Source organism: Carettochelys insculpta, chromosome 4, assembly GCF_033958435.1.
Source record: "Carettochelys insculpta isolate YL-2023 chromosome 4, ASM3395843v1, whole genome shotgun sequence".
Taxonomy (NCBI): Eukaryota; Metazoa; Chordata; order Testudines; family Carettochelyidae; genus Carettochelys; species Carettochelys insculpta.
In genome coordinates this window covers 86,969,850-86,982,223 of record NC_134140.1, presented here as the reverse complement: position 1 = coordinate 86,982,223, position 12,374 = coordinate 86,969,850, and the positions used below count along the sequence as shown (strand labels likewise).

Below are 12,374 nucleotides of genomic sequence, written 5' to 3'. Positions count from 1 at the left end.
ATGCCCGTCAGGCAGACTTTTAGGATGAGGAATACCAAGAAATTTTCAGGACACCACATAAGACCTCCCATTTAAGTGGGGTGGAGATATTCAATGAAAGAAGTGATTAATATTCCACTCCTTAAAGCATTCTAGAGACGTCCTGAGATCTCTGGGGAGCTAGATTGTGAAGAGACCAAATGCATTAGCTGTACAAGATACTGCTATTCAAGCATTCCAGGGCACCGAGAGTCTTCACAAAATTGCATACTGGTGCTAGGGGCCTAGCTAAGTAGTCAGGGAAATTAGTTCTGCCCCTTTCTGTATGACTAGCTGCTCAGAGAGAGCAAAGCAGAAGACTGCAGCAAGTTTGGAATGGGCTCTATCCCTCTTCTGTTGGGTCTGCTGGTGAGCTACGAGAAAACATCTCTTGCTCCCTCAGCGGCGCCATAATAAACTCCAGATTTGCAAAGGTGAATCTGCCTGAGCACAGATGACAAGTATCCGTTCTTCAGCAGATGTTAAAACACTCTACAACAGCATGAACATGTCTTACAGCATTAGCCACATCACCAGGCACGAACAGGATATTGCAGTTTACCAAACCTCTTCTGAGGCCTCTCCAGGTCAGCCAGTTCCCCAGCAAGACCTTGGAGAGGATGGTCTCAGTGCTACAGCCTGTCACTGCAGAGCTTGCTTGGCAGTTGGACCCAGCGTGTGTGTGTGCATGTGCGCGCGCGCGCACACACACAGAGTGGTACCCCCTTTTCAGTCCACTCCCTTTCAGGGAGTCTGATCTTTGTCAGATCACAGAGTGGTGCTCTTGGGGAGGACTACGCCCAGTGGGTGTTGTGTGCACCTGTCTTCCTTAGGGAGTAGGGCTGCAACTACTGACTTTGTTCCTCCCAACCCATGCCTGTACATTCACCTTTCAGTGTGAGGTGTTACAGCCCAATGGCCAGAGTCCATTAACTGGCCCTGCCTCTTAACTGTGCAGCCCAATGGCCACAGTCAGAAACTGTGGTGGGAGGAGACTCATCCACCATCAGGGGGGCCCAGGCTCTCCCTTTCCACTGGGCCCCAACCCAGGGTCCTATTAGTGGCTGTAGTTCAAGCTACTGGGTCAGTGGGGAAAAGTTCCGACTGAAACCTGCCCCCACCCCAGCTTTGGCTCGCTCACAGATTTGCCATCACTAGCCCCTGGATGCCTTCCTGCCATTGTCCCCGCAACTGTGGTGAGCCTGAGTCCCTGGGCTGCCCCTTCTTCAGTGCATCTGAACCCTGTGAGACTGCTGGATGCATCCTGCTCTCTGCCTGCACTGCAGCATCTCCCTCCCTGGGCTTCTGCAGTGGTCTCTGTGGAGCAGGCGATGCATGTCCTCTCTCTGGCAGTCAGCGCCAACTGGGGTGAGCCGCAGTCTCCTATAGCAGCGTCCCTGGAGAATGCCCAAGAAGGCAGCAGGGATCTGGCTTCCACAGCTCTCAGTGCAGGGTTAATTCTCATCGTCCGTTTCTACACAGGCCACTTTCTTCCAAAGTGGCATGCTAGTACATGGGCTGAAATATGCTAATGAGGCACGGATGCAAATTCCCCGTGCCTCATTAGCACAAGGTCACGTGATCTGGAGTCCGGAAGACGTTCTTCCAGACTCCAAAACACGGTTTAGAAGTGCAGCCGGGGGGGGGGGGCGGGGGTGTCTCCTGGAAGGAAGTTTTTTCCAGAGGCCCCTTCTTCCTGAAAATTTTGGGAAGAAGGGGCCTCTGGAAGAAGGACTTCCTTCTGGAAGACACCCCGCCCCCCCGGGGCCACACTCCTAAACCGCGTTTTGGAGTCTGGAAGAATGTCTTCCGGACTCCAAATCATGTGACCGTATGCTAATGAGGCATGGGGAATTTGCATCCATGCCTCATTAGCATATTTTGGCCCGTTTATTAGCAGACCACTTTCGAAGAAAGTGGCCTGTGTAGAAACGGCCATCCAGTTCAGAGCAAGTGCACCCTGGCACACAGACAGGCTGGGGTGCTTGTTGGATCAACTACAAATTGAAAGGACCTATCTTTAGATTTTTTTTTGAGCTGCATATGACTGTCACACAGCACAGTGCTATCAAGCTGCTCTGTGTGGAGTTCTACTAGGTCCCCTGGCTCTTGGTTGTGCAAATCTTCATGGACAACACAACAGGTGTGCACTGCATTTAAAAAAAAAAAAAAGGGGGGGGTGGGGGTCTGTGAGGCCATCAGACTTGGGACTTGATGACATAAGAACAGGGTGACTCTCAGGAAGTGAAGGGCCACTAGTGTCAACCACAGCTTAGTGGACATCCCGAGCAGTCAAGCTGTGAGTAGCCACGAATGGTTTTTGTGGAGATGGATAGTGCCACTGATACTCTGTCTCTGATAGACTTGTTTGCAAGTGAGGACAATGCCATATATTAGAAATATTGATGCATAGGTGAAATAAGCCCATCCCAATGATGGGCTGGAGGTTTGCTCCAGGCTTTTCTACCTGTTTAACTGATTTCCAGATTGAGCTCCAGTATCAGCAGAGATAATGCTGTAGTCGTCGTCCTTGCCCCTGTACTGGCCAAGGCAGTTGTGGCTCACAGATCTCTTTGAAAATATCCATTGAGTCACCTGGGTTGTCCAGAGGTGATCTCACAGCACTACTGCCTGCTGCTTTACCTGGATCTGGAGTCCCTGCATCTGACAGCACTGCTGTGGGTGGCTGAGTACCACAGATGGGCTCTGCTCCCTGAGTACTGCAGGCTTCAGATTGCAGGGGAACAGAGAGGGTTGCGGTTGCACCATCCTTTATGCCCTTGTACAGGAGCATGAGGCAGCAGAGGACATATGCATAGTGACAGCAGACACTGCTGCTCACAAGTCTGTGATATTGCACGTGTGAGCTGCATGTATGCATACGGTGGAATCTGCAGAGTTCATCATCTTGAACAACAACTAAAAGTTTTTTTTATGTGGAGCGCAAATTGTAAGCATTTGTGGAGGGGCGGGAAAAGATATTGGCATACTTAGTTACCAAAAAGTCATGGAGTTCAATTTCTTGCCCTTAACCTTTATGGGCCTATCGGCAAAGCAGAGAGGACCTGACTTGGCATGTGACTGACTATTCCTAGCTAAGTTTGAAATTTTAGGAAGTGACCGGTAACTTGTAAATTACACCTTAGTAGTGCTCGCTGAAATTCTGCAGTTGTCTGGTCTCAGTCAATTAGCATGAAGAAAGTGCAAGTGCACCCAGCACCCCAAGTCATATTTCTCGGTTTAGAATAACATAGGGCGCATTAATAATGGAGAAGCTCAGATAAGAAAAATGATACCTAGTGACTTTTTCTTTCCTTGATTCCTGTTCTAGAGCATAAACAAAGTAACCCACAGAAGCAACCAAAAGACCAGGAGACTATATTGTAACATAGATCTTTTACAGTAAAAGGAAACTACAGTATTTCCTGTAAGCATGGTAAGGGCATGTTTTTACACTTCCTTTAAAATTATTCTGTTTTGGTGTGCAGTGTGATCAGTTCATTACTGTCTGTAGCTTCTGTCTTTTGGAGCAAAATACACCAAGGCCTTAATGTCAGGGACAGTGGAAAACTGTTTTGTTTTATTCCTCCATTGTAGCCTATCCCCCTCCTTTTGTGACTGAAAAAGAGAGCACATCCAAAATTCATGGACCCTTGGTGGCCCCAATTAGGAAGTCTCCATTAGTCATAAGACTGGTTGAAGTCAATGGGCTTGTGTTGCAGGTCTCAGCCTCGGAGTGCTTGCCCTTGGGCCCTGCAGCAAATAGTTGTATCAAACTTTTGTTAGCATTTTTCATCAGTAAGTCTCAAACCACCTCACAGAGTAAATTTTATTCCTATTTCAAGGGTGGAGAAACAGGCACAAGTGAAACAACGGGGTGAATGGCACCCCGAAGGCCCATGGCAGACCTGGGACTAGAACTCGAGTCTTCCAAGTCACTAGTCATTAGGTAGCACTGTGTCTATTGCAGGGCATTTACCAAGCGTTCAAAAAATTCCTAATTCCAGTTTCAAATGGTGTCTGTCTGGCAGTCGCTTGTGAATTTGTGTATTAAACTGATAAGTGGTCTATATTTCACTTGAATCAGGATACCTGTGTTGGTTAAGAGTATGATTTTATTTTTAAAGAATAGTAGTTATGCTGGTTAAAACCCTAATGTTTCTCTGTTTACTGGTATAAAGGTGGCTCATATGGGTATAATTTATTCCCTCTTCCATATGGTGGAAGACACCTTTTACACCGACATAACATTCATAGTAGGGGGTTTATGTGGGCATAGTTAAAATATGTTTCTTCTCACATCAGCTTTGATCGCTACCGCCTTGGTAGGTGGTAGGTTGTCTTATTTGTTTTTGTGACTGTTAGGTTTTTGTGGGGGTGGGGGTTGTTTATAAATGCTCTGAATATGAATAAGCTTTCTCATCCCATCTTCTCCGAGTCCATCAAGCACTGTGTGGCTGCAATATATCCGGGATCTCCTGTCATAGCCAATTTCAAAGAATCTTGGGCTAATGTATGAGCTAAATGAAATTCCAAACTTTCACCATGTTTTGCCTCTTTTGCTTGCTAGGAGTATGGCCTAGTCAGGTGGATGGACAAATATTGAATAAAAGATAATGCCAAAGAGCACTTTCTGCAGTGTGATAAGGTAGTTGCTGTTCACTGATTATTATGTGTAAACTCAGCTAGTCCACATGAGGTTTGAAGTCCAGTCCATATTTTCAAGAGACCACTAATGGCACGTAGTAGTAGTTAAACAGGCTTTTCATTGGAGGGTGAATATCTGGCAGATCTTGATGTTTGTTTCAGTGGTTGTATAAACTTGGCTTTTGAAACTATATTGTCTTTAAACACTTTCTTTGTCCAGAATGTGACATTTGTGGGTCAGATGGGTTGTGTGTTACAACACTTAAAGGGACAGCAAGACTATTTAAATGCAGGCTTGAATAAGACTCATATGTTTCTTTAAAATGAAATAGCTGAGGTGATAGTGATTGCTCTATATTGTATTTATTGTGAAGGTGATCTAAAGTTGTATATAATTGATTATATACATTAAATCAATTTTAGAAAACTTTTTTGCTAAGAACTATTTTAGAGGTAAATGCTGTGCTTGCAGTTGTGTAAAATTAGTAGCAAAATTAAAGGAAGGAGCTATTTCAAGAGTTTGTAAAGATGTTTATTAAAAGCAGATATTTTAAAGGATCATTTAAAAATAATTTTGGCATGGTTTTGAGGAGCATGTTTCTGTGCTGCTGAGCTTTGATAAAAATATATCCCAATGTATAGATATTTTTTCCTTCAGATTTTGTCTTGTGCACTTTAGTAAAGCGTTTTCTGCCTCAATTTTAGAGATGAGGCTAAGGTGCATAGATGAATTACTTAATCTGTGATGCGTAAAATCAGGGTCGCAGACTTTAGAAAAGTTCAAAGACTTTTCTACAATCTTTTTGGCTTGGTACTATGTGGAGGCACCCGTGCAAACCCTTTGTGATTAATTTTACTAGTGTAAATAGGTGATTTGCATCATTGCAGCTTAACGGGGCATACATTTGCTGTCAGTATTCTGGGACAAATCCTAAAATGGACTAGCAGACTGTGGTTCTATTTGATCTCCCAAGGCTGCCTCCTGGAATTAAAGACAAAGTAAATCTTGTTTCTCACAAACTTGCCTTTAACATACGGTGATCTGGCTTCCCAAATTTTCCTTTGCTTTTTAAATGTACATTTTAAACATTACAAATTCTTGAAAGTGATGTCAGCAAGTTTAATTCAGCTCACCTGTGAAGGAAACCCTTCCCATCCTATCCTGCAGAATTAGAGGGAAGTGACTTTTTCAACTGATAAATAGAAATAAAATTCCATGCCCTTCCCGAAGGAGGAATTCAACAATTGGGAGAATGGCATGGGACCATGTGTTAGTTTGTAAAAGGATATAGTTTGTAAAGATGTTTCCTTTGATGCCTGTGATGAATATGGATGTGTTTCCGCTGCAGAGAGTCCTGATTAAATTATGCAATTAGAGCTGACCAGACAGATCTAAATATAGGAAGAGGTTTGAGCTATCCTGCCTTTGTGTGTGTTAACACACCCACACAGATGTGTGTGTTTATTGTTGTAAACAACACCTGTTTTTTTAAAGACAGTTCATATTGTCAGGAAATGGAATGATCTCTGTTTGTTTAAAAAAAAATTGCACTGGAATTTTCTGATAATGGAAAAACACATTTCCCCCCCTTTTTTAAGTACTGAATTTGGCATCTAAAATGCTTATCATTTTTTTTCCCCTAATTGTAAAATGGTCATAAATGGAGCGCAGTGAATTTCTATCTAGGGAACTATAGACTGGTCAGCCATACTTCAGTCCTGGGGAAAAATCATGGAGGGGATCCACAAGGAATCCATTTTGAAGCACTTGGAAGAGGGAAAAGTGATCAGGAATAGTAAATGTGGATTCACTAAGGGCAAGTCATGCCTGATCAATCCGGTTAGCTTCTATGATGAGGTAACTGGCTCTGTAGGTATGGAAAAGTCAATGGATGTGATACACCTTGACTTTAGCAAAGCTTTTGATACAGTCTGCTACAAATTAGGGAAATATGAATTAGATAAATGGACTCATAAGGCAGATAGAAAGCTGGCTAGATTTGGGTCCAATGGATGGTGATCAACGGCTCAGTGTCAGGTTCACAATTGGATTCAAGTGGTGTGCCTCAAGGATCAGTTCTCAGGCTGGTATTGTTCAATATCGTTGTTAATGACCTGGATGAGGGGATGGATTGCACCCCCAGCAAATTTATGAATGTCACTCCTCTAGGGGGAGAGGTAAGGATAGGGATAGGGTAGGGAGAGAGTCCAAAGTGACCTAGACAAATTGGAGGATTGGACCAAAAGAAATCGGAGGTTCAACAAGGACAAGTGGAGAGTCCTGCACTTGGGACACAAGAATCGCAAGCATTGTTACAGGCTGAGTACTGAATGGCTAAGCAGCAGTGCAGAAGAAAAGGACCTGGGAATTACAGTGAGTGAGAAGCTGGCTATGAGTCCACAGAGTGCACTTGTAGCCAAAAAGGTGAATGGCATATTGGGAGGAACACTTCCAGAAGATCTAGAGAAGTTCTTGTTCTCCTTTATCTGGCACTGATAAGGCCACGTCTGGAGTATTGCATTCGTTTCTGCCTGCCCACCCCCAGTACAGAAAGGGAGTGGATGCATTGGAGAGGGCCCACCAGAGGGCAACTAAAACGATTAGGGAGTGGAGCACATGACCTACAAGAAGGGGCTAAAGGATTTGGGCTTGTTTAGTTTCGGAAGAGAAGAGTGATGTGTGATTTGATAGCAGCCTTCAACTTCTTGAAGGGAGGCTCTAGAGAGGATGGAGAGAGACTCTTCTCTTTTAGTGACAGATGGCAGAAGAGGGAGCAATGGTCAAACTACAGAGCAGGAGGTGTACACTCATCCCTTGTTAAACAAGTACTTCATTTATGAGTACTCACTTAAACGAGGGACACACTTACCTACCTTAGTTCGCTCTGAGTGAACTTCCCCACTGCTCATAGGAGCCTTACCCCCCTACCCCGCGTCTCCAACCCCCCTAGTCTGACCCCCCCCGCCATTCCTGCAGCCCTAACCTGCTGCAGCCTGACACCCCACTGCTGCCTGAGCTCCCCATGGCCCCACAGCCCCAAACCAGCTAATTGACTGCTGGTTTGTTCTGTTAGAATACAGACTAACAGGGCTACCTCTCTGTTACTAAAACATTTAGGGGCAAGAGGTGGAGAGTGAGAAGGAGGCTTATGATTTTGTCACCCCTTTTGAAGGCTGTAGTGAGGCTGCTGTGAATTTTAAATGCAGACCAGAGCTTTAGTACTATGTGGGGAAAATATTTTTCCAGGGAATGAAGTAAGAACCAAAAGCTGGGAGGAGCCATTCTGATTTCTGTTGTAAGTGTATAGTGTCTTGAAAGAAATGAATTGCTGTAAAAATGTGAGCATCTGTCAGATAAGTTAATCGAATGACTAAATATTTTCTAAGAAGTAAATTAAATCCTTCTTCCGATTATCTCTTTACACCATTTGAATTTTTTTAGTTTCTATTGACTTATATGCATTTTAGAACCTTTTTTATTAAATTCTTTATTGTGTGTCTGTCCCACTGAGCACTAAAGTAAACACTGAAGTCAGTACAAGAGTTGAAGCTATGTCTTGTTTTCCTAAACTACGGGCAAGGATATTGGTTCTCATCACCGGTAGTAATATGATTGTCCTGACTCCTTTTCCCATACTTGAAAAACCAAGGTTTTATTCCAATGAGGATAGATTCTTACAGACAGTCTCGTGGGCATTTGAAAGCAGCAAAGTCTTCACTCTCAAACGTCAGCGTTGCTGGCAGATTATTAGTTATAATGGTCTCTTCATTTGGAGACTAGAAAGAAAAATCTTGCTGATAGATAAGCTACCTCAGTAAGTTTGCTTGAAATACAAAGCATGTAACACTGTTATCACTGGTAGTGATATAGCTATTGAGAACACAGACCCTTCTCCCCTCTCTCCCCCACCAGAAGGACAAGAGTATCTTCTGGGGAAGAGAAACAAAAATCTGTCAACTGCTGACTCATGTGTTTAATCTTTATTTTGCACTTCAAACCGATAAGACCACTTTGTGTAAAAGTAATACAGGAAATGATGCATTGCAAAAACCAAAACTGGCAGAAGGGAAAACGGAATGTACTGGCAAAAGCTCAGAATCATGGATATGCTTTATAATTCTTGGAAATGAAAAAACTCCACCTACGCTGTCTTTTTTTAGTTTAATACTGTCTTGACGTTGGAATTCGGTGTTTAGAGCAGTTATAGCAGACTTTGGTGAGCAGCAGCTTCAGCACACTTTAAAAATGTCTTTAGGGTTTTTTAAAAAAAAAAAAAGTTTTATTTTCAATACATTATCCAGTGTAGCAGAGTGTATATAACTTTTAAAAAACAAACAAACCCTGAAGTAGAATATGGTCCGTGTTTGTAGAGTGAATTGGCTAGTCATATGATGCTGACGTTTCTAGCGGCGAAATTACATTCACTTCGATGACGGCTAAAAATACAGGCTTTCCTAGTATCACTTTTTCTGTGCTGTTGCCACAGTGGTGTAAGAGAATTTTGAAGTATAACTGTGAACCATAATACACTGCCCTAAATTGTGCTGTTATGCAGTGTAGTGTGTTTGTTTTTAAGTGGGTAAAATATAATTGGGGAATCTTCAAGAGTTCTTAACATCTGTCTTACTCTGGGCCTCGTGCAGAGCCAGACCACATCTGGATGTTTTTGAAAGTCCTGCTGCATCTCCAAAGGTTGTGTATGAGTCTATAATGTCTCCAGGAGCATGAGAAGCATGTGTCATTAGCTACAGCTAAATGTACAGAATAACTTGATATGACAATTTTTGAAACTGCACAGTAGTTATTTTTGAAAACCAAAAAAAAGAAAATTGCAATCTTCTGCACCTTGCACATTAGTCCCACTGGACTCAATGAGACTACTAGTTTTTGAAAGGCAAGCAGGGTTTGACCTGTTGTGTAAAGCAGTTCAACAGCAGTAAATGAACCCTGAGCTAGGTAATGTTCAGCAACTGGCATTAAAAGGACACCATTGTTTAGTGCCAGAAGTGGAGTTTGTAAATATTTCTTCATTCTAGTGGAAACAGTTTGTTTTTTAAATTATTATTTTAAAAAACACAGTCCCATTAACTTTTAACTTTGAAACTTGTGCTGTAGTGCTATTTGATGAGAACCTGGAAGCAGATTGTAAACAAAAGTGAAACTGGTGTGGGTTTTTTTTTTTTTCATTGTCCAACTTCTAAAATTATTTAATGTTCAATAACATAAGTTGTAGTAACACAGGGGAGGTTTTTTTAATTAGACTTTCTACCTATTATGTTTCTTTTTTAAAGAAAAGCTTCAGCCTGTGCAAGCTGGTACATCTGGTTAGAGTTCTAACAGCTGGTTACTTTAGCTGTCTCTCTGAAGTCACAGCCACATTTGGGAAAGGAGGAAAATATTTGCTCATTCAAAGACCAACCACAGATATAAACAATAGAACACTGATTTTTTTTAAACATATTATAGAATATTCTGAGAGTCAAGACTAATTTCCATAACTTGACAGTGCACTCTAACCACAGTGAGGCTCTCTGAGTAGGAGATTCTTAACTCACCACAGCACATGAGGATAAAATCACAGCCACAGTGCAGTCAGTGGCAGTAATTAAATTTGAGCTCTCCAAATAATAGAGCAGATGTCGGAGTACCAGAATATAGTCTTAAATTTGCTTCAATCTTGTGAAAATCTTCATCCATTTCATTGACTGCACTGTACAAAACATTAATTCTTAAAGCTTTAGGGGTGGGATAAATTAACACCAAGCACAGACAGACATGGAGTATTTATCAGTGTCAACCTAAACATAAAATATGAACAAAATAAATTTCAAGAGCGATAGCACTATCAGATAAAAGTATTTTGTCACAAAAATGTTAAGGATGGTGTTTCATTTCAATTGAAACTAGTGCAGGTATGTTAACACATGGGAATGCCACCCAATAAGCTGGTGACAAATCCTTGTTCTGGCAGCAGGGGAAAAATATATTATATACATATGTCCTGGTCTTGTAACAAATAATTTGTCACTTTTTAAATATATCTCTTGTTACACCAAGTCTTCAACATTAATTTAGGTATGTATGATTCTGTTTAAGACTGCATGCAATTACATGTTTTCTCTTCCTTGCCTCTCTCCCCCTTCCCCCCCCCCCCGGGTGGCAACAGTTTGCCCCAGTTACCTAAAATTGTATTTACATCATAACTGTGCAGCTGAACTTAATAATTTTAAAAATAACTTGTAAAAATGTTAAAAATTTGGTAATTTGACATGGGTGTTGACAAAAAGATCCTTGGTTTTGAATCTTTCTTTTTAAGTCTTTGAAATAAAAATGACTTAGTTGAGTTGAACAAGCTGACTTAATTTATTTCAGGTGACAGTATTTGTGAACTCTGAGAACTCTTGAACTAGAAACTTCATTGCCCCATGATCCCCTTCTGGCAACAAATATTACCGCGCGATCCCAGGAGTTGTGACCAAAGCTGGAGGCCTCCTGAACCCTGCCACTCTTGGGGGAGAGCTAAGTCTGAGCCCCAAGACTTTGGGTCAAAAATGAAGCCCAAGGTGTTCATCCCTGAGTTTGGGCCTATAAACTTAGCTCTGCCATCCAGGGCTGAAGCCAATTCTGAAGCCTCAGATGTGGGTCTCTAGCTGGAACCAGCGCCACAGCCCATCTGACACCAGACCTAGTGATCCCGTTAAAATGAGGTCCCAGACCACAGTTTGAGAACCACTGCTGCAGTTGCCATGGTTTTCAAACTGGTCCCAATATCACTAGGGGTGTTGCACAAACCTGGATAGCCAAGTACTCTTGGTTCTCTTTGTTACCTTGCTAAACTGAAGACTGCTAAAAATGCTTTTTCTACCTACACATTTGGCTGTTGAAAATGTGAATAGAAAGGTGTGTTAATTTTTAAAAAATGAATTTTAATGATTATATAAGTCAACAAGAAGGATACTTGGATACTTGGATTTAAATACTGTATTGTAGTTGTTTGCATTTGCATTGTTTAACGACAGCCTGGTAACATTAAAACATTTATTTATAACTAAACATAGCCTTTACACCAAAGTTGGAACTTTTTTTTTGCTAACCAAGAAGATAGTGTATCTATTGTTGTTTTATTTAAGCAGCTACAGAGTGAAACAGATTTGGTCAGATTCTTATTCTTTTACATTTTTACTATGTCAGAAAATGGCAAATGATTTCTTTATTATAATAAATTCTGTTTTAACTGGTATTCAATCAACCGGTACTCTCAAATAACCAACATTAACAATTAATCAAGCTGTTTGGAAACTGGAGTTTTTGTAAACTGCACTAAAACACCTAAAACACTTTTTTTTTTTGTTCAGTAAAATCACTTTAAATATGCTAGATAAACTTACTGGGGGAAGGCCAATCATTTAAAACGGACTTTTTGATAAACAGAGAAAAGATTATCTGGAAGTAATAAATTTAAGTGATTGTTTCTGGTTCCTATGCCCTTCAAGATTTTTTTTAGAACCAGTAGATCTCATCTTACACCGTGCTCTTGGGTATTTTTCTTCAACCATAGGAAGAAGAAAAAAATTACTGTCCCCACTCCCCTCCAAATGCCACTTGATGTTTCTTAACTTTGATATGAGCTAGTCACTGAACTAGTTGAATAAACTAAAATGAAGAAATATGCAAAACGGGCTAGTGGTTTTTTTTTTTTTTTTTTAAA

The 12,374-nt window shown here is 41.6% G+C and overlaps 1 protein-coding gene across 6 annotated transcripts in view; it reads left to right on the top strand.

Annotated features, from left to right (window-relative positions):
- Positions 1 to 12,374, top strand: part of SMAD1 (SMAD family member 1) — a 65,185-nt gene that overhangs the window by 21,468 nt on the left and 31,343 nt on the right. For 4 of the 6 annotated variants that reach the window (XM_074993244.1, XM_074993243.1, XM_074993245.1 and 1 more), the window contains one exon: positions 3,350 to 3,454. The exons of the other annotated variants lie outside the window; for them this stretch is intronic. The gene's annotated coding sequence lies outside the window, so the exon portion shown is untranslated. The remainder of the gene's footprint in view (positions 1 to 3,349; positions 3,455 to 12,374) is intronic. 6 annotated transcript variants of the gene reach the window in all.